Source organism: Sus scrofa, chromosome 8 (assembly GCF_054392235.1).
Source record: "Sus scrofa isolate SSC_HxYL_T2T_F1_AM1 chromosome 8, Sscrofa_HxYL_maternal_Yorkshire_Landrace_v2.0, whole genome shotgun sequence".
NCBI classification, from domain to species: Eukaryota; Metazoa; Chordata; class Mammalia; order Artiodactyla; family Suidae; genus Sus; species Sus scrofa.
Window position 1 is genome coordinate 35148122 of NC_139390.1, and position 25419 is coordinate 35173540.

At 37.3% G+C, this 25419-nt stretch overlaps 1 long non-coding RNA gene across 1 annotated transcript in view; it reads left to right on the forward strand.

Annotated features, from left to right (window-relative positions):
• The first annotated feature begins 48 nt into the window (after positions 1-48).
• The window catches only part of LOC146400417 (uncharacterized), a 467787-nt gene continuing 442416 nt past the window's right edge, over positions 49-25419 (forward strand). Inside the window, exon 1 of the long non-coding RNA XR_014812376.1 lies at positions 49-129. This is a non-coding gene — a long non-coding RNA (uncharacterized LOC146400417). The remainder of the gene's footprint in view (positions 130-25419) is intronic.

Consider the following 25419-nt stretch of genomic DNA (forward strand, 5'->3'; position numbering starts at 1 on the left):
GTAAACCTGGCGCAGAAGGGACGGCGGCGCGGCCTGTGGGTGCTGCGCATGCGCGCGCTTCTTGCTTGCTAGGGATGAGCCGCGTAAAGGTCCTTGTGAGTTAAGCAATACAGGAAACCCTGCCTTAACGTGAGTCTCGAGATCCTGGGCCCTTGCCTCCACACTTTTTTTTTTTCATCCCTCAGAGGTTGAATTGCGATAGAGTCTTTGGGTTAATGAGATTTAGCATGTAGGACTGCAAGGCCCGTACATCAGCATTACTTTAGTTGCTGCTTATAATAGCAATATGAATTCTCTCTCTACTCCAAGCTGTTGAATGTCTCCTTTGCAAGCAGAGTGACAGCTAAGCGCTTTTTATCAATAAGCTCATCAAAGTCAAGTTTAACGTGCTGCAGAAGGGCAAACTGTGTACCATGGGAAACCTTGAAGTGGTTCAGAGGCGATTTTGATGAGATACGAACTTGTGCTGAGGTTGTAGGAAAGGGAAGCAGAATCAGCTTTGAACTGAGTATTGCAAATCTTTGTTCATGAGGGAAATGAGGAAGTTGTTAAGAAAGTATCAGTCACTCAAAGAAGTATCATGTGAGTCCCAATAGGAACATTTAGAATTCTGATAGGACCTATAATCTGACTACCTGCATGAGGTGACAGGCAAACTCGTTTCCTTGTACACTACAAAGTTAAGATAAATGTGTAACACTATGTCCCCAAATTCCTTAACTGAAGTTCTGCACCTGAGTTGTAAATCCAGCCAGCTTCTCTAAGTCAAATGAATCCCCCAACTTACATTTTTTAAGGCAAGAACAGTGTTCCATTTCCATATATAACTTCAAACAGCAACGTTTCTCTGCACTATAGCCTTGAGTTAGCTTACAAAGGCAGTTTTTAATACCTCCCCAGTACTATAATTTATCATCTAACAAAAATCAATTGTACAACTACTGTAGTCAAAAAGACCTGCAAGTAAAAAAGAGCCTTGCAGGGAATATTCTTGGACCACAGAGGGATGTTTTTGTAACATATTCTTTCTCAGCGGTTCTACTTATGTGTTTCTAACACTAGAAGAATAAGTTCTGCTCTTGCTATAAGTGCTAACAATGGTTAATTCTACTTTAACTGCATTGTGTCATATCCTGTCTTCCTTTTCTCTCAAGCTGGTGTTTCTCACCTCTTGCAACTCATATGCCATGCTCTTTGTACCAGGATGAAAGCAAGCAATTACTGCCATCAAAAGCAAAATATGTAATACTAAGCAGGAAAATTGTTTTGACAAGGACAGGGATGAATGTGCTGAGTCATTCATTTGTCCATTCGAGAAATGTTTACTGTTTAAGTACCAGACACCAACACAAGGAAAGCGGACACATATTTCCTTGCTCCAGGTAAACCAAGAGTTTTGTGGGGATACAGACATCACCTAGCAAATCCTAATAAGGGAAAGTATTCTCAGTCATGAGAATCTAAATTTGAGATATTACTTTATGTTTGGGAATGACCTGAGTGTAGAAAGGACCTGTGTCTTGTCTTCTAAATAAAGCCCCATGGAATGACAGGGTTACCAGAAAGTTCCCCTGAACCAAGGTTTTGGATGAAGAGTTTGGTAGAAAATTTTAACAGTCTGTCACCCAGGGAAGGTGACAGATTTACAGGAGCACAGGAGCAGTACAGTAGAACTGGCCAAGTAGGTGACAGGAGTATATGCCTGATGACAGCCCTGGTCTACTGCAAGTCACAGAGAGAGAAGCATCAGACAGCAGTCATACTCTGTGATCCTGAGTTGCTGACTTGCAGCTGAAATCAGCTGGTAGAGAGCCTGAAATAGTGTTCACTCAACATGTATCATGCAAATGGATAATGGACAAAAGATGTTTCAGGAGACACCAATGGGGATATATATACTTAACACCGAACACACAGGAAGAGATGCTTGTCCATTAAATAGATGTCAGAGAAGAGAAAATGACTCCAGCACAGATTCCTTCACTGATGTAGACACCTGTAATCTCCCCACCTTATCCTGAGTGAAAGGTGGGGAAGAGGGATACTTACAAATGATAGACTTTACACTTGAAATGGCTAAGGAAACCCTAAAACAATTAAATGAAGCTGAAAATAACTTTTAAGTTGCCTGCCCTCCTGAGAATGGGGCTTGAAGGAAAGATTTAAGGAAAAGTTCCATTAAAGCTGTGTATTATGTAGCTATATTACAGAAAAATAAGAGAAGTCACATTGGAATTTACAGCCTATGAAATTTCTATGTGCTACAAAATGTTTTAGCAGGGGATGTACTGTGATCAGATTTGTGTGTAAAACAAAAATCACCCTGTATACCTGTAAAGAACAGGTTGAAGTTGGGTCAGGAATACATCAGAAAGGCTGGATTTTGTCCTTACAGAGGAGGACCCTATAACCCACCAAAATAGTTTATACCAAGGCAGGAAAATGAAAGACACACATATGGAATTCTGAATGATTCCCATGTGACTAAGAATAGTATGTAGAATAGGTGGGGGATTACATTATAGCTGTGAAAATCCAGACACAAAAAGAATCCAGGCTCATTTTGTATTTTCTCTGTCCCATCCCTACTAGTAGGCATTTCACTAGTGGCTGACGGTGTTTGGTTTTATTTTGTTTTGTTCTGTTTGTTTTTTTTTTCATCAAGAATGTTGGGTTTTACCAAACACTCCTTCCATGTATTGAAATGATGGTATGGTTCGCTCTTTCAATGTGTTGGTGAATTACAGCGAATTGATTTTCGAATGTTAAATATGCCTTGCATTGCTGAGATAAGCCTGATGGGGGCCATGATTTTTCTTGGTCAAGGTGATGGACTTTGTGCCGGAAGCAACATTTGCCTGTAAAGTTTTTGACAAATGCCTCTTTTCCTGTGGGAGTGGCTTTAGCACTAAACAGTTGTTGGGAAAACTAAAACAAGCCTTTCAGTGGCTTCTTTGAAGATTCTGTCTTAAACAGAGACTAAGTAATAAGAGCTGTTCTTTGGGAATGAGGGTTTGAAAGTATTCCTGCCCAGTTTTTCTACCTATAGTACCAGGAATGTAGGATTATTTGTCTGCTTATATCGGCTGATTTTATGTTACTTATTTTATCAATTAATGAGAGAGTAGTGTTGAAAATATAGACAATTATTATGGACTTGTGTATATTTTTGTTGGTATTTTATCAGTGTCTGATTCATGTCTTCTGATACTCTGTTATAGGTGCATAAATATTTAGGTTTGTTATGTATTCTTGATGAGTTAACCACATTATTACAAAAGGATCTTTATCTTTGGTAATATTCTCAGTTTTCTTTGTCTGATGTTAATATCATCATTCTAAAAATTTTTATTACTATTTAAGTGCAATATATTTTCCATTCTCTTATGTTTAACTTATGTCTTTTTGCTTAAAGTTGTTTTTTAAAATAGTTATGGAGGTATGAGTGCATGTATTTAAGGTGTACAGGTGGATGAATTGGGGCATATGCATACACCTGGGAAACCATCATCAGAATCAAGGAAATAAACATACCTATTACTTCCAAATGTTTTCTTATGTCCACCTCCTGCCTTTAGTTAATATGAGATCTACTCATTTAACAAAAATGTTAATTAAGTGTGTGGTACACTCTTGTTAACATAATAGGCAATATGTTACACAGTAAATCTCTAGAACTTACTCATCTTATATAACTGAAACTTTATACACATTGATTAAAAAATTCCCATTTCCCTTGCCACCTAGCCTCTGGCAGTGAACAATATATTCTCCCCTTCTCTGTGTCTGGCTGTTTTAGATACCTTGTATAAGCCAGATCACACATTATTTGTCCTTCTGTGACTGGCTTAATCTCTATTAGCCTAATGTGCCCAGAGTTCATCCATATTGACTCATATTGCAGAATTTTTTTTCATTTGAAGGTTGAATGATATTTCATTGCATGTATATATCATATTTTATTTATATATGTTCATTTGTTGATGAACATTTGAATTGTTTCCATATTTTGGCTTTTGTGAATGGCTCTGCAGTGAACATGGGAATGCAGATATATCTTTTGATACATATCCAGAAGTGGGATTACTGGATCATATGGTAGTTCTATTTTAATTTTTTGAGGAATCTCCAGACTGTTTTCCATAGTGGCTATACCATTTTACATTCCTGCCAGCAATGAACAAAGGTTCTAATTTTTCCACATCCTCACTAACATTTCTTATCTTTTTTCTCTTTTTTTGTAATAGCCATCCTAACTGGTGTGATAGGATATCCACTATGGTTTTGATATGCATTTCCCTCATGATTAGGGAAACTGAGCACCTTTTCATTTTGGTCATTTTTGTGTCTCCTTTGGAGAAATATCTATTCAAGTCCTTTTCCCATTATTTGATTGAGTTAGTTATCTTGCTATTGAGTTGTAGGAATTCCTTGTGTATTTTGGATATTAACCCTTTACTGGATATATAGTCTGAAAATATTTTCCACCATCCTAGGTTGCATTTTTTTTTCATTCTGTTGATTTCCTCCTTTACTGTGAAGAAGGTTTTTGGTTTGATATAGTGTTGCTTGTTTATTTTTGCTTTTGCTGCCAGTTATTTTGGTGTTATCTCCAAGAATCATGGCCAAACCAATGTCAAGAATATTTCCCCCTATATTTTCTTCTAGGAATTTTATCATTTAAGGTCATGTATTTGTCTTCCATCTATCTTGAATTGATTTTTGTGTCCAACTTCATCATTTTGTATGTGAATATCCACCTTTCCCAGCACCATTTGTTGAAGACACAATTCTTTCTCCATTCTGTGTAGTTAGCTGCCTTGTCAAAGATCAGTTGGCTGTTTATGCATGGGATTATTTCTGGGCTCTCTATTCTGTTCCATTGGTTCATATGTCTATCTTTATGCCAGTTCTATACTGTTTTAATTACTATAATTTTGTATTATATTTTGAAATTGGGAGGTGTGGTGCCTACAGCTTTGTTGTTCTTTCTCAAGATTGCTTTTGTTATTTAGGATCATTCTGGGTTAATATGAATTTTAGGACTTTTTTTCCATTTTTATAAAAAATGCCATTGAGATTTTGAGGGGATAGCATTGAATTTGTAGATTGCTTTGGATAGTATGGACAGTTTAACAGTATTAAGTCTTCTGATCCATTAATGTGGGCTATCTTTCCATTTATTTGTGTGTCCTTTAACTTCTTTCATTTGTCTTTTATAGTTTTCAGTGTATAAGTCTTTCATCTGCTTGGTTAAATTTATTCCTAAGTATTTTATATTTTATTTTGGTACTATTGTGAATGGGATTGTTTTCTTAAATTCCCTGTATGGATAGTTCTATGTTAGTATAGAGAAATGCAACTGATTTTTTAATGTTGATTTTATGTTTTGCAACTTTACTGAATTCATGTATTAGTTCTAACAATTCTTTTGTAGAGAGTTTTCTGCATATGGGATCAGGTCATCCACAGACAGACATAATTTACTTCTTTCCTTACATTCTGGGTGCCTTTATATATTTTTCTTACCTAATTGTTTTCACTAGGGCTTCTACTAATTTTATGTTTAGAAGTGGCAAGAGTAGGCATCCTTGCCTTGTTTCTGATCTTAGAAAAAACTTTAAGTTTTTCACCATTTAGCTTCAATGTTAGCTTTGGGTTTAGTGTATATGGCCTTTTTGAGGTAAGTTCCTCCTACAAATTGTTTGTTGAGAATTTTTATAATGAAAGTGTATTGAATTTTGTTAAATGCTTTTTCTATATCTATGATGATAATCATGTGATTTTTTATCCTTTATTCTGTTAATGTGAGATATTATGTAATTGATTGGCATATGTTGTGCCATCCTTGAATCTCAGTGATAAATCCCACTTGGTCACGATGTATGATTTTTTTTTTTAATATGCTGTTGAATTCAATTTGCTAGTATTTCATTGAGTGTTTTTGCATCTAGTTCATCAGTGATATTGGCCTGTAGTTTTTCCATTTTCTCTTGTGTTTATTGGTGCTCCAACATTTATCATTTCTTCTGCTAACTTTGGGCTTGGTTTATTCTTTTACTAGTTCTTTGAAGTGCAAAGTTACGCTGTTTATTTGAGGTCTTTTCTTATTTTTTAGAGTGGGCATTTATCACTATAGGCTTCCTTTTTAGAACTGCTTTAGTTTCACCCTATTAATTTTGGTATGTTGTGTTTTTATTTTTATTTGCCTCAAGATATTTTCTAATTTCCCTTTTTATTTCTTGTTAGACCTATTTGTTATTCAGAAGAGGGTTGTTTAATTTCTACATTTTTTTATATCTTCCTTCTACTCAAATTTCTAGTTTTATTCCATTGTGATCAGAAAATATATTTAATGTGGAGTTCCCGTTGTGGCTCAGTGGTTAATGAATCTGGCTAGGAACCATGAGGTTGCGGGTTTGATCCCTGGCCTTGCTTAGTGGGTTAAGGACCTGGCATTGCCATGAGCTGTGGTGTAGGTTGCAGCCACGGCTCGGATCCCGCATTGCTTTGGCTGTGGCATAGGCTGGCAGCTACAGCTCTGATTAGACCCCTAGCCTGGGAACCTCCATATGCCACAGAAGCAGCCCTAGAAAAGGCAAAAAGACAAAAAAAAAAAAAAAAAAGACAGAAAATATGTTTAACATGATTTGTCTTCTTAAATTTATTGACTCATTTTAAGACCTAGTAAAATACAGAGTATTTTCCATCTCAAACATTGTAGTTTTTTTTTTGTCTTTAAAATTTTGTTTTGTAATTTTTTTATTGTCCATGTTTTTACTTAACATATTCAACCTTTCCTTTAGCTTTGTGAATATAAAGAATACAGTTAAAATAACTTTTTAATGTCCTTGTCTACTAAGTTTATTATTTATATTATTTCTGGTTCTCTTTCAATTGATTGACTTTTTCCTCATTATGGTTCATATTTTCTTTCCTGCTTATTTGCATTTCTGATAATTTTTCATTTGATTTTCACATCATAAATCTTGCCTTTTTCTGTGCTGGATATTATTATTTCCTAAAAATATCCTTGGGGTTTGTTCTGGAACATGGCAAATCTACTTAGAAACAGTTGATCTCTTTGAGTCTTGCTTTTAGGCTTTTTAAGGTAGGAATAGAGCAGGACTTTTTCCAGAGTTAACTTTTCCTACCTCTAAAGCAAGAACCTGCTTAGTAGTATTACACCCTTATCTCATGCATTATGTTATTTTCTATTCTAGTTGTGGGAACAGGAACTATGTTTGTCGCTATGAATGCCTCAGACACTGTTCCCACTAATCCTTTCAGGGGCCTCTCTCAGCCTCAGGTAGTTTCCTTACCTGTTTATTCTGATCAGTACTCAATTCATACTCCAGTGGAGTACTCTTCAGATCTTCAGAATTCTCTCTGTGTGTGTCTTAGTTGCTATAGCTAGTGAACAAAAAATACATTTTCTTCTGCCAGTTGTTACAACATATTTGCTTCCTTTCAAACTGACTGTTAAACTTGCAGTGAGTTCTTCACTAAAAAGTCATTCTCAAGAAATTGCATATATCCACATCAAGCACAAAACCTGATGGAAAAAAAATGTTATATTCATGGAATCAAGTTCTCAGAAAATAAAAAGATTTCATTTGGAAGTTTTCTATAAATTAAAATTGAATGTCTTTCTTAATACTTTATATTTTGTTTTTCTTGTCTTGAATTATGTAAGATGAAGAAATTAATAACTTTCCACTAGCCTGGGCAGAGATGCCCTTAAAACTCCTCTAGTTTACCTCCATGTCTGTACCCATATGATCTTTCTCTTTATGTCCCATTACATGAAAAAATTTGTAACCCCTCATGTGAACTGTGAGTCTAAATCTCGAAAGACTCTTTGCTGTAAGTAGCAAGCAGCCATAGAGATGGAGATGGGCATGTGTGAGAGCATCCAGAAAGTCTGTGTGTGCATATACGTATGTTTTAGATGTCTTTGTTCAGAATGTATAATAGAAGCAAAAGGAAGGTCAGATTTGATTTAGAAAGGAGATAATTTTATAATCATCATTACATTAGTGAACATCTTATAGCATACTGACTGCAAAAATGGCTTCAATTCTCTATCATTGATCCACACTCTTTCTCATGGAGGTGGTCTTGGTGGTGGCTTATTTCATATGACTTCATAGCAATGTCTAACTTATACATAACTGTTGTAATGCATCGGAGAAAGACTTTGACCAAGTGTGGAGCCCTCCACGTGCAAACAAGATGACAAAGTTCTCACAGATGTTGGATATACCTGCTGAGGTGGGCTTCTTGACTCCCAATCAAAGATGCTGCCCTACCTTTTGCATCATACAGGGGTAATGTTTGTCAGACAAGGTATCTTGGCTTATGACTCAGGATCCCATGGGCAAGGCAGGCAATGAAGGCTACCTTAAAATTTAATAACCTTTCATTCATAATTTTAGCCAGATATTTGCATATGCAATAAAATTGGCAAAAGCATTCCTAGGACAAAGTGGAAAATGCTCCTGTCATCTATTTTTTTTTTTTTTTTTGTCTTTTTTTTTTTTTTTTTGTCATTTCTTGGGCCGCTGCTGCGGCATATGGAGTTTCCCAGGCTAGGGGTCGAATCAGAGCTGTAGCTACCGGCCTACACCAGAGCAACAGCAATGAGGGATCCGAGCCGCGTCTGCGACCTACACCACAGCTCGCGGCAACGCCGAATCATTAACCCACTGAGCAAGGGCAGGGACCGAACCTGCAACCTCATGGTTCCTAGTCGGATTCGTTAACCACTGCGCCACGACAGGAACTCCCCTGTCATCCATTTTTTAAAGGAAATACAGTACATGGTCTGAGAAGGCCAATGAGGGGTTTTGATTTTGAATGTGAGTGGGCATTTGAGTCAGTCATTTGGTTGTAAAGAGAAACTGGAAATTGGACCTCAAGCTACATTTGCATAGCAGGCTCATTGTTTTCATTTAGGTTTTAGGTTTATTTGGGGTTGTTTAGGTTTGATATACTTGGAGGAGGGGTTAAGTTCACCACCCTAGGACTCACCTAAATTAGAGCCCCTCCCCCCCCCGCCCCCAAACACTAAGGTAGAATTAGAGAATCTTACAGTAAAAATAAAAGGGATTGGGCAATTGATTAAATTACATGCACAGTGGTCTTCACACTTAGGAATGAGGAGACACCCTCCTGATACAGAGATATGAGGATTTCATTGTTAAGGGTGAAACAATAGTCCTCTAAAATCTAGAAGGGAAGATTATTGATTTAAAGGTTTCATTGAAATCAAATTCTCCCCAATCTGCCCACTGTGGTTTTACATCTTATCATAGGAGGTTTCCTTCTGGATGGTGTGATTTGTAATCTGTCTGCAGCCATCACAATTGAGTTGCTATTCTATTCCTTTAAATTAAAACAAGAAGTTTTGTTTTCAAAAGCCACAAAGACCAGGCAGTGACATTTGAGGAATTTATGTCAGCTCTGAGATTTTTAGCAGATTTCTTTACATAAGAATCATAAAAATGCAGATGGTAAGAATACATAATAAGATTTAGGGAATTTCAATTTTAATAACCTAGACTAAAACACTGTCTCTTGTCTATAATTTAATAAGGAAAATTTTCCTGGGATCATAAACTATGAAATTATAGCCTCAGAGGCTTTTCAATGACAACTAACACTAAGATTAAATAAGATCTTTTGAATTAAACATTACAGCATCATTGCATTAAAGATTATATCTTTGTAAATAATAGCTATAAAACTAAATCAGTGTATTATGAAATTTTTACCACTAGAAGTTAAGGAGAAAAGTTTAAGGGCCAGATGAGTCAATAATTTAAGACTAGAGAAATTAGCGGCAATGTAATTTTTTAGCTGATAGAAATATTTGTATCATATAATGAAATACTTAATCTTCATACAGAGGTTTTCAAATGGATTTTAAACTTCTGTAATAATGAAAATAGGTCCAAAATAATCTCCATGAGAATAGGGACCATGTAGGTCTTGTCCACAGCTGTGGACTCAGCACCCAGCCTAGCACCTGGCACAAAGCCAGTGTTCCCTATTCGTTGTATTCAATTTGAAGTGGAAGCCACTATGCTACACTTATACACAAGAGGGCGTACTTGAACCTGATATAATACAGGTTGTGCTGCTACTTGTGCATTTACTTTTAAACTGTGGGTTTTGTTTTATCCATTGTTCTTTATGGAGAGCAGATCACTCTGACTGACCTTCTATAGCATAGCAGTAACATGCAGTGAAGACTATTAAAAAGGTGAATTTACTGAAATTTAAATTTGCTATAATATAAAACTTAGTGTCCACTTTCACTTATAATATTTGAAAGATTTACCAGAGAACTGAAAAACACAAAATGCAGTAATGTAAAATTTTAGAATTTTTTTTTTAAATGACTACTCTTCATGCAAATTGGGAATCTGCCTCAGATCACTGCCATCGGAATCTTTTATTTGGCTAGAATATTCATTTTTGCCCATTTTTGTGGGTAGTGGATTGAGGCAAATTAGTGTAAGAAAATTAACCTTGATAAAGAATATATATTCTTCAGCATATAAAATAGTGATGATAAGCAAGGGGTGTAGTTGGAGCAGTGGCCCCCAGTAATATTTTATATGTTGGGGAGATGAAAGGCACTCTATTGACCATTCTAAACTCTCTCAGGAGGTGTCTGTGCTGCCTCTATAAAGATCCGAGGTGCAGACACTTCCTGACAATTGTACATCACAATTGTGTAGCCATTGTAGGTCACGCTCAGTCCCTGACTCCCAGCCCTCTCCTCCATGGGCTCACATTGCTGTCATTAAAAAATAAAGCGCCTGGGGGTTCCCGTCATGGCTCAACGGAAACAAATCTGACTAGCATCCATGAGGACGAAGGTTCAATCCCTGGCCTTGCTCAGTGGGTTAAGGATCTGGTCTCACTGTGAGCTGTGTGTAGGTTGCAGATATGGCTCAGATCTGGTGTTGCTGTGGCTGTGGGTGTAGGCCAGCAGCTATAGCTCTGATTCAACCCACAGTCTGGGAAGCTCCCTATGCCAGGGGTGGAGCCCTAAAAAGCCAAAATAAATAAATTAATTAACTTAAAAAATAAAGACCCTAACAAATAACCAATGAAATCGCTAATCTATAACTAATTCCTTATTTATTTTTCTTCCTTGGCAATGGTCATCATGCTATATTTGTGGCTAAAATTGATAGACATTGTTCATTTTATTTTATCTCTGGAAAGCATTTAGTACCACTGGTCTCTTTTTCCATCTTAAAATACTGCTCTCTCCTGCTTTGTTACGTTCACGGAGTTTCCTTTTCTGTCTGTCAAATGGGCTTCTCTCTCCAAGCATCCTTCTTTGACCCGCTTTAGTCACAGTGTCTGAACAAACACTTTTCTCTGTGACTTCAGTTATATTGTCCTAAACTTCTAACTCTAGCTTGGTTCTCAGTCTTGAGCTCTGGACTCCCATGAAACTGAGCTTTGGGCTTTCTAACTAGAAATTCAAATGTATTCAAAGAACTCTTATCACCCCCTACCCTAAACCTGTTCCTCTCACCTTGTTTGGTCCATGAATGACAATACCATCCAGACAATGGTCCAAGCCAGGTGTTTAGGCAATCTTTTTGAATTCTCCTTCTCTCTCAACCTCCACATCCAATCAGATACTCTAGGAGACACTATTGGCTGTCTGTCCAACAGCCAATTCCATTCTCTTCACTAGTGTTAGAACCTGTTTCCCACTGTAGATCCTGAATGAGCCAGATTTCATTATCTCAAGTTTTCATGCATTGAAAGCATGGGCATTTGGCCCAATCTGATTAACAGGCTCTGAGGGGAAACCGGCTGAAGGCTTCCAAGAAAGATCTTCCTCTCTGATTAAAAGACAAAGAAATGCCTGGACAACAGATGTCTCTTCTTCTTTCCTGTTGTTATGGAGATGGATATTTGAAGATCTGATGCTCAAGGCAACTGCTTGAGGCCATGAGCAAGAGGAAAACCACATGGACACGTCAACACAGAGTTTTGACAGGGATGCTTAGAGTTTTGACAGGGATGCTTATCTCTACTTTTCTTGTATGAGAAAGGAACCCCCTTGGTTAACACCTCTGTTTGGTCCTTTTTCATTTCATGCACGGATTGCTGCAACAACAACCTGGCTGGTTTTTCTTCTTCCACTCTTTCCCTCTCTAGTCCTGCTTTCCCTCTGATATCAGAGAAATTTTAACTTCACACTTCAGATCAGATTATACCTCTTCCCTTGTTACCAAATTTTCAATGGTTCCCCTTCTATGATAGTTAAATAGTCAAATAATTCCTAAGCAGCAGCTGCTACTTTGGCTACTAGATCAACTTCCCACATTGCCATCAGTGTGGTTGGTAAGGAAACCATGAGCTTAGTGGATCAAGACAGCTTATTACTCATGGGACATCAAGCAGCACGAGCTTCTCCCTTGGTCTCATCTCATGGGGGTGACACAGAGTGGATCCTGGTGGACATTGCACACACCATGGGTTTGTGTCACAGCTGGGCCTGGGAAACAAATTTCCTAAGGGGGTGGCCAGCTGCAAGCCAATCTGTCTGTTTTTGCTTCCAAGGGAGACATTATTTTAAGTACCTTGATCAGGAAACAAATTTGTCCTAGAGCCTAGAGGGGGACACTCTCTTTAGTCACCAAGGAGATTTGTTGTATAAACATCCTTGAAAAATAACCTGAGACATTTAGAAATACAAGAGAGAACTGCTCCCAACAAATAGGTTTGAGAGCTAGGTTTGAGAATTAAATTGATCTGGAATTAAGTTTATGTGTAACATTATATTAAATTAGTTTTATTTATTCAGATTTATTTCTCCAGCCTTAGAGTTTCCCCCCTAAACTCCAGCCCGATATATCCAATTTCCTACTTTACAAATACACTTGAACATCTAATAAGAATATCAAACTTACCATATCCAAGTCTGAGCTCCTGGTATTTGCCACTAAATCTCTTCCTCCCCCAAATTAATTGCAATTTATCTTTCTGGTTGCTCAGCCTTCAAATCTTGCTGTCGTTTTTCACTCCTATCTTTCTCTTTATGCACTGTATTCAATCCACCTGCAAATCCTGTTGACTTTACTTTCAACTATGTTGAGAATCTGACAACTTACCACTCTTTGACAGTTATCACACCTGTTCAAAGTGCTACCTTCTGTTGTCTGGATATCGAAGACATGTTCTAACAATCTCCCTGCTTCCTCTCTTCAGATTGTTCTCAGCATAGCAGCCAAAGGGATCCTGTTAAAACAGGTCCCTCTAGGATTGAAATCCCATTTTCTTAACTGGAGCAAATGCCGAAGACCTGACTGAACTCCAAGGTCCTATATCATCTGTCCCCTCTACCATGACAACCAGATTTCATTACCCACTGTGCTTCCCTTCTCTGCCTCAGCTTCACCCACATCGACTTCTGATCTCAGGGTCTTTCTACTTGCTGTTTATTCTCTCTTAAATGCCTTTCCCTTAGATAGCTGCTCATCCAACTCCCTCACTGTTTTAAGCAATTACTCAAATGTTGCCTCCTCTCCTGTACTCTCTGCCTACTTGACAAACACTCTTGGATGCCCAACAAGCATGTCAAACTTAACATGTTCAACATGAGGACTTCCCTGAACATCTTATTCAGAATATCAATCTCCACCTCCTAGTTTACTTCCATTTTTCATTTATTTTAGTGGGCATTTATTATATACTGTGTGGAACAAGCCTCACACAGAGTAGGTGCTCAATAATTATTTGTTATTTGGCCTTATTCTTTATTTTTCTCTGACTTTGGAAAAGTTAATTAACCTAAGCTTTATATTTCTCATCAGTGAAAAAGGAGAAACAGTAGCACTATATTGTTGGCTTATTGTGAGGGTTAAATGATACAATGTGCATAGAACACTTAGTATGCATAGTGACCGGCACACAGTAGGCACTCTGATTCCCTATGAATGGTGGTAGCTCACTCTCCTCCTTCCAGTTGTGTTAGCCATGAATCTTCATTCTGTGTCTTATATTGTACTTTGTTTTGTTTCTGTGTTTTTGGCCGTGCCCATGGCGTACAGAAGTTCTTGGGACAGGGATTAAACCCACACCACAGCAGTGACCCAAACCACTGCAGTGACAACAACAGATCCTTAACCCACTTTGCTATAAGAGAACCCCCTTATATTGTACTCTGATTGTGGAAGTTATTGTCAAATTCTAGTTTGCCTAGCTTGTGTTTGACTTATTAGCAACTGAGGGGGAAAAAGTAAGTTGGCAGTTTATAATTTGCTTTAAATACATTATCTAATTTGACCCTCAGAACTAAGCCAAGAGGGTAGTAGGCTGGTAAAAATCCAAGAAAAAAACTGAGGTTTCGAGGGATTCACAACATTGCCAAATAGTGTCTGGTGATGATTTTTGTTGTGGCTTGGATGAAGAATCTCACATTTCCTAAATGATACTGAAATGAAAGCAGCGAACTGCAGCAATCCATATACCCATGAACCTACGTTTGAGTTCTCCAGTTCCCAATTGTTTTGGACCTTTGAAGGCATTTAAACCCATTTTTACCATTTTGGTGAAACTGTTAGAAATGGGATACCACCTTTATTCTCCTCATTCTCCTATGCTTCACTTACAAACCTGTTATTGGTAGATCAAATAAGCAATGCCTAATTTTGTTAAGTAGTTTGTCCTTAAAGAAGAGATCAACTCACAACACAAATAGCATTTGTCTTCTCAAACATAAAATAGCTCATTATTATGTGCTATTTGAGGATTTAAAAATATATTTTGATTCTAAATTAGTGTCTGACATTAATTGAAATAGGTGTATAATCCTAATTTAAATATTTATTAAGTATTTGGGAATATCTTCCCTCTCATTTATTTTGACAAAGCAGTTTATAGAAAGTATCACTATCTTATCAATTTATAATTATCATTTCACAAATAAAGATATTTTGGGAGTCCTGACAGGTGATTGAAAAAGAAAAGATACTTGATGAGAAGGGAATAGTTTCTGGGCATCTGGGGAAAATCGTCATAATTTTTGTTGGTATATTATTTTCCTTTTGCTGCTGCAAAAATTACCACAAACTTAATAGCTTAGAGGAACACAAATTTATTATTTTCAGTTCTGGGAGTCAGAAGTCTGCAGTGTGTCTGTTTGGGCTAAAGTTAAAGTGTCGTCAGGACTGCCTTCCTTTCCAGAGATTCCAAGGAAGAATCCATTTTCTTGCCTTTCCAGCTTCTAAGAGTTTCCTAGGCTTCTTGGCTCATGGCCTCTTTAATTTTCAAAGCCAGCAAAGTCTTTGTCATGATGCCTCTATCTGGTTCTGACCCTTCTTCTACCCTCTTTCATATTTAAGGAACCATTGTGATGAATTACATTGAACCCAGCTAAGTAATCCAGAATAATTTCCTTACTCTAATTTCAACTGATTAGCAACTTCAATTCCCTCTGCAACTGTAATTCCCCCTTGCTATGTAATATAACATGTTCACAGGTCCTGGGGATTAGGATATAGACATCTTATTTTGTCCACCATGGTGAGAAAAGCAAGATAGAGGCCTAAAATGATATATGACTGTACCATATAGTTATGGTTGCTTGTTTATGTAAAGAGTTAAGGGGTCATTCACACTATAATTGAATACTTGTTCATACCTCAGTTTGCTGTTTAAGAAATTCTGATCATGTTAGAAAGTTCGGATCATGCTTTGTAATCCAAATTGAACCCATCACTGGCAGTTTCCTTCTTTAACAGTACTTACTTTTCTGCTGGCTTGCCACTTCTATATTTTTTAGCAAATGATTTTACAGTTATCAATAATACATGCCAGTTGAACGGATATGAACTTTCTCATACTCAACATCCCTTTATTGTTACCTTCTGGCAAGTAGAGAACAGTATTACTCATTATACTATACTAATTTTAGCTCATATAGATTTCCGCTCACTACCAGGAGAAAGGGGTTGAATTTTGGGGTTGTTTTTGTTTTCTAGTTGACAGATTTTATAGTTAAATCACAGAACTTATAGTGCAAAAAAAAAATTTGTGAAGTTCATTTAATAGCAACAGCATGTCTTGCTGTCTCTGGGCAACCAGAAGTGGAGCAAAAGGGGATGCAGCCAAAGGGGAGAGGAGGCAGGGTGGCAGCCAAGGCTTGGGAACAGCACACCCAGCAGACCCTCTACCTGGAAGCTCAAGGCTTAGGAGCTTGTCATCCACATTTATTTGCCGGTCAAAAAGAACATCTATAAAATGGGGCTTGAAAGGAAGGGGAATGTACTGCCCAGAGCAATGGTGGCCCTGGGCAACAGGGTGGACACAAGAGCAGGCATGAAGCGGTCACCACTGTCCATTCAGAATATGCAAAAATAAGTAAACAGAAGTTTTAAAATATTTTAAAAATCTACAGAACTTTTCCTTCAAATGAAATATTCTCTGGAAGTCTGTAGACCATTATTTTTTTTTTAATTTTATTATCATTCATTTACATTATTTTGTCAATTTCTGCTCTACAGCAAAGTGACCTAGTCATACATCTATCTATACACAATCTCTTACTCGTATTGTCTTTCATCATGTTCCATAATAAATGATTGGACATCATTTGTTACGGAACTGTATAGCATCACCTCATTGCTTATCCATTCTAAATGTAATAGTTACATCTACCAACCCCAAACTCCCAGTCCATTCCCCTCCTTCCCCCTCCCTCTTGGCAACCACAAGTCTGCCATCCATGACTTGAGTCTGTTTCTGTTCTGTAAATAGGTTCATCTGTGCCATATTTTAGATTCTGCATGTAAGTGATATCATATGGTATCTGTCTTTCTCTTTCTGACTTACTTCACTTAGTATGAGAATCTCTAATTCCATCCATGTTACTGCAAATGGCATTATATTATTATTTTTTATGGCTGAGTAGTATTCCATTGTATATATATACCACATCTACTTAATCCATTCAACCATCAATGGACATTTAGATTGTTTCCCTGTCTTGGCTATTGTGAATAGTGCTGCAGTGAAAATAGGGGTGCATGTATCTTTTTGAATGAAAGTTTTGCTTGGATATATGCCCAGGAGTGGGATTGCTGGATCATATGTTAGTTCTATATTTAGTTTTCGAGGAATCTACAAACTGTTTTTCATAATGGTTGTACCAATTTGAATTCCTACCCACAGTGCAGGAGGGTTCCATTTTCTCCACACCCTCTCCAGCATTTGTTATTTGTATTCTTATTAATGATGGCCATTCTGACCAGTGTGAGATGGTACCTCAGAGTAGTTTTGATTTGCATTTCTCTAACAACTAGTGATAGTGAAAATTTTTTTCATGTGCCTATTGTCCATCCATATGTCTTCTTTGGAGAAATGTCTATTTAGGTCTTCTGCCCATTTTTCAATTTGTTTTAGACCATTATTTGAAGCAGATAAACACTGAACTGCTTTGTTGCCAGCGAGAAAGCTCTAACCTTATTCCTCACTCCCTACTTTTGGCAAACCCAACTTGAAAAAGAGCAAATTCATGTGTCTTCAGGAAAGATTTTAGGAAGTTGAGGATGAAGCAAGTAATAACTTATTTTATAGTTATTTTTTATTAAAGATGTTTTCCCTAGATTTACTGAGATATAATTGACATATAGCAGTGTATAAGCTTAAGTTCTGAAATGTAATGTTTATATGTAGATATAGATTACAAAATGATGCCACAGTAAGGTTAGTTAACACATCTGTCACTGCACATCATTGAAATTTTTGTGTGTGGAGTGAGAGCTTTAAAAATCTAGTCAGAAAGACAAACATCATATGGCATCACGTATATGTGGAATATAAAGAAAGGATATAAATGAACTTATTTGCAGAAATGGACTCACAGATATTGAAAATGACCTTTGGTTATCAAAGGGTCAGGTGTTGGGGATGGCTGGACTGGCGGTTTGGGTTTGGCTTATGCACACTGTGGTGTATGGAATACGTTGGCCATCATTGGGAACTGTATACCATGAGGAACTCTACCCAATATTCTGTGATGGTCTGTGTGGGAAAAGAATCTGAAAAAGAAGGGACACACACACACACACACACACACACACACACACACACTCACACACACACACACACACACACATATATATATATTTGAATCACTTCGTTTTAAGCAGAATTATCAAAATATTGTAAATCAACTATACTTCAATAAAACTTAAACATTTATCCTACAGATAAAGTGAAAAAATCTACTCTCTTAATTTTCAAATATGTGATACAGTATTGTTAACTATAGTCGCCGTGCTGTACATTTCATCCCCTGAACTTCTTCTTATTGTAACTGGAGTTTCATACCCTTTGACCACTTTCACCTTACCCCCTACCTCCCACCCTCTGTCCCTGGCAACAAATAAAAACTTCAGTAGGAGGCAGCCTGTCCAGGGTAGACAAGTGAGGTACAATGTGGAGCAGAGGTTCAGGAAACAGAAAAATCATAATAACCTGCAGGAATCTGTGGGTATCGGAGTCATGACTTACACAGATAGATAAGGTTTTGGAAAAGTTGAGAAAATGAGGAAGCAGCAGCACAGGCTGAGAGTAAAGAGGTGAGTGAGGGCACAGAGACAGACAGGGTACGTTTGTGGACCACACACAGTTCCGCTGGACGCTAGCATTAGCTGAATTTAAGAGAAGATTGAAAAATATGAGTCAAGACATGAAATGAGGAAGGCTGGGGAAAACCTTAAATAGCAGAGTGAAAAGACTGAATTTATTTTATTTTCTCGTGGGAAACTTGTGCTAAACATAGGAGTCAGGAATTAGAAGCAGGTTGGATTAAAAAAGTGAGCCTCATTTATAAAACGCTTTGATAGCATGATCGTCTCCTTTGAGCTAAGCAAAGAATGCATCTTGATGCACTATGACAGATACTTTGTCTCTCATGCAGTAGTGTGTCCTAGCTTGTGACAGTGAATGCCCTAGCCCTACCCACTGACTCCAACGACGATCTTTCTTACAACCCACTGTGCTCTTTTCTGTAAGAGCACACGTGAAATTTTTCTATTCCTAGAAGGGCCTTTTACTTGATTTAAACATAGAATTCAGTGACTATAAAGCTTATTTATATTGCATCCTTGACAGTGGTTTCATTGTGGTGAATTCCCACAAGAAGATTGAGCTGGCAGACGTGAGCGAGACTTTATATGACTTTAGACCTTCAAGGAAATCATGGCTTATTTTCACACATCCTGTCAGTGTTTGTTATAAAAGTTCAGTAGATTCCACTGTCATATCATACAATGCGTTGTTTTCCAATAACAACTTTTTCTTTTAATTGAGTCTTCAGCTGAGTATTCACATTCTTTCAGTTGTCATGGCTGTGTTGTTTGTGTAAGTTTCTCTTTTGCACCACTGGAAACCTGCATGGAAACTTTCATTCACTTTCTGGGGAAGATCAATGAGGGGCCCTGTTGGCCCCATCTCCGGCAATGGCACCCTCATCCACTCAGTTTCTTAGGCAAGAGACCAGGGAATCATCAGTGATGTTTCCTTTTCCTCTCTCCCATTAACTAGATGTTTTAAAATGGTGACAATTATCTACCCTTTCTTTCTCCACACTTTACAAATGTGACTTTTGCTCCTCCCATCAAGAGAAGGATCTACTTCTCCTCTCTCTGTTTTATTTTGAAGTATAGTTGATTTACAAGGTTGTGATTATTTCTGCCGTACAGTGACCTAGTCATACATATACACATATCCATTCTCGTTCAGATTCTTTTCCCACATAGATTATCACGGAATGCTGGGTAGTATTCTCTACGCTATGCAGCAGGTCCCTGTTGGTCAATCATTCCATATACCTCAGTGTGCATATGCCACCTTGCAAATCCTCTTTGGAGAAATACCTTGTAATTCACTTTGATTAATAGATGATGTTCTATTTCCAAGCCTAGGTGTCAAGCAACCTTGTGTATATTGTCTTTAGCTATACTGCTTCTACCTCTGTTCTGCTGTCATGAGAACAGAACTGGGCCAGCCTGTTAGGGGACAAAAGACCACATAGAACAGAGCTGAATCAACTGGTTCCTTCAGAATGAGGCCCCCAATATGTGTGAGAACCCAGCCAAGATCGGAAGAGCTACCTTACAGCTGACCTACCAGGTGACTGAGGCACCTGAGTAAGATTCTTCTAAACCTTCCTGTCCCTAGCTAATCAATCAACTTACTATTTCAAAAAATGCTTGTTATTTTGAGCCACTAAAGTTTGGGTGGTTAATTGTGCAGAAAAAGCTAACTGATATACCCTCCTCCACTTAATTGTTCCTGGGTTTTATAGCTTCTAATTCTTTAATGTAATTTCTCTGCATTCCATTTTATCCTCCTTTATTGCCTTCTATCTCAATTTTAATCCTTCTTCATTTCTATTACTAGAATAGTCATGTTATTCTTCTACTTAAAACCCTTTAATGGCTCATCATTTTCAGTGTAATAAAGTGCACACTGCTGAAGGGAGTCAGCCTAATGGCTAAGAGCGCAATTTTTTATTTCAGACTTCCTGGCTTCTTTACTTTCTAGCTGTGTGACATTCAGTAAATTACTGAAGCACTCTGTGCTTCATTTTCCTCATGCTTAAAATGGAATAAAATTGAACCTTTTGCAAGTGGAGTCTAGAATAGAACCCAGGACATCATAATTACTCAAACTATATGTACTACAATTTTTACTCAGTGTAAAATTTAAGGCCTTCCATGAACTTCTTCTTTTATTCTCTTTCTAAAGTCATATTTCACTCTGACTTCTTGTTTTGCTTTGTTTTTTCTTTTTAGGCTGCACCTGCAGCATATGGAGGTTCCCAGGATAGGGGTTGAATTGCAGCTATAGCTGCTAGCCTACACCACAGCCACAGCAATGCAGGATCTGAGCCATGTCTGCAACCTACACCACAGCTCATAGCAACCCTGGATTGCAAGGCCGGGGATTGAATCCACAACTTCATGGTTTCTAGTCGGATTCATTTACGCTACACCACAATGGGAACTCCTCACTATGGCTTCTTCACTAGCCAGACCATAGCCCTTGGTTCTTCCAATATGTACCCTGTGTTTAAAGTGTCCATATTTTTAATTCATGTTGTTTCAATGTTTGAAAGGCCTAGTCTCTGCCTCTCTTTTCTTTGGCTTCTAGTCCCCCTCTCTGACTATATGAATTTCTTCTCTTTCAGTACTTATCTCAGGTAGTGCCATTTTAATGAAGTCTTTTCTAGACTCTTCTGGTATAATTGGTCATGTCCTGACTTATGCCCCCATAGTATCCTGCCCATACCCCTTGCATTGTATGTATTGGCTTATATACTCCAGACAGTTCCTTTTAGCAATAAGTAGTGCCCTGTTTGTTCTTGTTTCTCTGTTATCTAGAATGCCTAGCACATAGTCTGAACTTCATAAATGCTAATTATGAATTTAGGACACTGTAAAGATACAGAGGAAGTAATTGAGGAGAAATGCTCTAATGTTCAGTTTCCAGAATGCTAAAGTCGCAGGTGCTCTTGGAGTGATTGCAAAGAACTCTAGGCAAGAGGTCATTGGGGTGGGGTTGAATGTAGGTAAGAGTGTAGGGGTAGGGTAGGTGTGGATAATGCTATAGTTCCATGTGGGTCTTGAAAAAATTAGAAGGTGATAATATAACTAAAACTCTAGTGAAAAGTTGAGGTCCACGAGCATGGCATTATTAAGGGCATGTAGAAACTGTCTCCTGGTTAGAATAAAGGGTTCCTACTCTTTTAGCCACTATGAATGAACCCAAGGACAATTTAAAAGTTGAGATCTTTGACAGTAAGATAATTTTCAGTTACATAGGCTATGTGCTAACTTCATATTTGTTATACATTTTGTTAGTATTTTCTCTTATTATAAATTTAATGTTTTTAATGATTGAAAGGTGGAATGCATATGATCATATATGCTATAGGACATAGTGTCAGGAATATTGGAATAGGAAATATTACGTGAAGTTGATTTATCATGCATTTAGTGACCCAAGGTTGTGATTTCCAATGATTTAAAAAGAGCACTCCAGTAGAATTACTGTTACAAACCAAACATCATGTAACAATTCAGTGGAGAAAGGAATTCCCCATAGCTTTTCCCAAAGAACTGGAAGCCATCATTCTACTTTCTGTCTCTACTATAAGAACTTCATATAAATGGAATCATACAGTAGTTGTCTTTTTTGTAATTGGCTTATTTGACTTGGTCTAATGTCCTCAAGTTTCATCCATGTTGTAACATATGTCAGCATTCCTTTTGTTTGTTTGTTTGTTTGTTTGTTTTTTAAATGGCTGCCACTGAGGCGTATTGAAGTTCCCAGCCAGTGACTGAATTCGAGCAACAGTTGCAATCTACGATGCAGCTGCAGCAATACTGTATCCTTTAACTCACTGTGCTGGGCCAGGGGTCGAACCCAAGCCTCTGAAGAGACCCAAGCCCCTGCGGTCAGAATTCCCTTCCTTTTTAGGGCTGAATCATAAATCATATGTGTATAATACATTTTGCTTATCCATTTGCCCATCAATAGGCATGTGGGTTGCTTCTAAGATTTACCTGTTGTGAATAATGTCGCTTTGAGATTCTACTTTTAATTCTTTTGGTTAGATACCAGAAATGGAATTGCTGGGCCATATGATAATTTTATTTCTAACTTTTTGAGAAACTGCCATACTGTTTTCCACAATAGCTGTACCATTTTACATTTCCACCAACAGTGCACAAGGATTCCAGTTTCTCCACATCTTCATGAACACTGTTGATTCCTATTTCTTTTTTAATAGTAATCATTCTAATGAGTGTGAAGTGATGTCTCACTGTGATATGTATGAGGTGAAACAATGTAATTTTGATTTGCATTTACCTAATTAGTGATGTAGAACATATTTTCATGTGCTTATTGGTCATTTATATACCTCTGGAGAAATAAGTCCCTTGCCCATTTAAAAAAAATTTTTATTTTAGTTGATTTACTGTGTTCTGTCATTTCTGCTGTACAAGAAAGTGACCCTGTTATACATATATATAATTTTCTCACATTATCCCTTGCCCAATTTTGAATTGGGTTGTTTGTTTTTATTGTTGAGTTTTAGGAGTTCTCTATCTATTCTAGATGTCAGTCCTTTATCAGATATATGATTTACAAGTATTTTCTCCCATTCTATGGGTTGCCTTTTTACTCTGTTGATAGTGGATTTTGATGTACAAAATTTAAAAATTTTTATCAAGTTCCATTTATCTCTTTTTTCTTTGGTTGCCTATGCCTTTGGTGTGATATCCAAGAAATTATTGCAAATCCAAATCTATGAATCTTTTGCTCTATGGTTTCTTCTTATAGTTTGAGGTCTTATGTTTAGGTACATCTTGAGTTATTTTTTGTATATAGTGTTAGGTAAATGTCCAGCTTCATTCTTTTACATGTGGATATCTAGTTACCTCAGCACCTTTTGCTGAAAAAAAGGATTTTCTTTTCCCCATTGAATGGTCTTGGTTCTCATGTTGAAAATCATTTGGCTGTGTATGCAAGGGTTTATTTCTGAGATTTCTATCTTTTCCATCAGTCTACATGTCTGTCTTTATGCCAGTACCATGCTATTTTAATTATGATAGCTTTTTCATATGTTTTAAAATCAGGAAGTCTGAGTCCTCCAGCTTTATGTGTCTGACACATTTTTGTGACACCTTGATCCATGGGAGCACTTAAAGGATACTTCAAAACACTTGCAGATTTAATGATGGAACTGCAAGTATTATGTAATGTGGGACATGCTGGAGGACTTGCTCTCACCTTGCCAAACCTAGAATAATTTCCACAAAATTATTTTCAACAAGAAAATATCAAAGATGTTTTTCATGATACAAATTACTCCCCATACTGCTCACTGGAAGCTACTGTTCTGGTGAAGAATGAATGGATTTATTCTCACAATGTTTTGCCCTCTTTTTTATTCATTAAAATTCAAGTGATTGGTATTACAGAAAGAAAGTCTTTTTCAGGTTAGTCATGGATTCTGAGCATAGCATTTTTCCAATGCTAGAAAATTGATCTGGCACAATTTCCTATCCATAGCAAAATAGCATGATCTCTTTATTACACTTTTCACTTAACATTATGGTATGGATTAAAAGTCTAAGGAGATATGATAGAGGATAGTAAGGTTGTATTTGGCAATGCCATAATATAAAGATATGAAGACAAAGTGACTAAAATCTAGGGATGTAAATATCAGAAGTGAGGTATATTATAAATCATCTTTGTAAAAGAAGTCTAATGCAAGGGATTCTGGTTTTATTAAACCACAATTTCCATTTACTTTTAAATTTATGAGCAAAGTATTTATCATCTCTTCCTTTTTTCTGATTAACAATTAAGAATTTCAGAATTTAAGGCATCTGAAAATTGATCATATTAGTTAACGTAAGCCTCGTGTGGTGTAATAAAGAGAACTAACCATAGTTTAGTAGCTTAAAGAAAATATGTTTCTTTTTTCCTTATGTTATGGTCTGAGATGAGCATGCTAGGTTAGCCTACAGTTAAGCTCCAGGTAAATTTTTAGTGTTCCAGCCTCCTTCTATTTTGTTTTTGATGATTCCTTGGGGCATTGTCTTCACCAGCTTGAGAAAAACGGGTATCACACATGTCCTTTTTCCAGTTGTAAGTAGAGAAGTTGCATACAGGGGCTCAGTGCAAGGTTTTAAAGCTAGGCTGGGAAAGGGAGAGTGCCATTTCTGCTGATTTCCCTTTGGTGAGATTTCGATCACTAGGCCACACCTATCAACAAGGGCCCCTGGGAGATAAGGTCCTGGGGAGCCAGTCATGTCAGCTATAGCTCTCCAATGATGTAGAAAAGGAAAAAAAAAGAAAAATCAATTTTGGATAATTAGCAGCATCCTCCACTATCACCCAGACCAAAGCCCTTAGATTACTAATGAGAGAAGGGAGATGAGTCATTATCACTTACCACCTACGTGCTCTTGGACATACACTCATCGTCCATCTGACCTTGAATACCTAATCTTTACCATTTACCACTAATATGACCTTGAACATATGATTTCTACTACTTACCACCCACCTGACTGAACAATTAACCCCTGCCATTTATGTCCTGGACTTTGGACACACCATCTCTAGCACTTCTGTGATTTGTAGCACCTAGGTGACCATGGCCTATAACCTTGCTGAGCATATTTTCCTCATCTTTACCTCATAGGACTTTGTTAGACAAGGTAATTAGTATAAACACATTAGCAAAATGACTAGCATGCTGCGGTCAACAAATATATGCTGCTGTTGCTGCTATGACCACCATAGCTACTCATGTTATTGCTGTTTGTTTATCTAGCTAACAGAAAACTA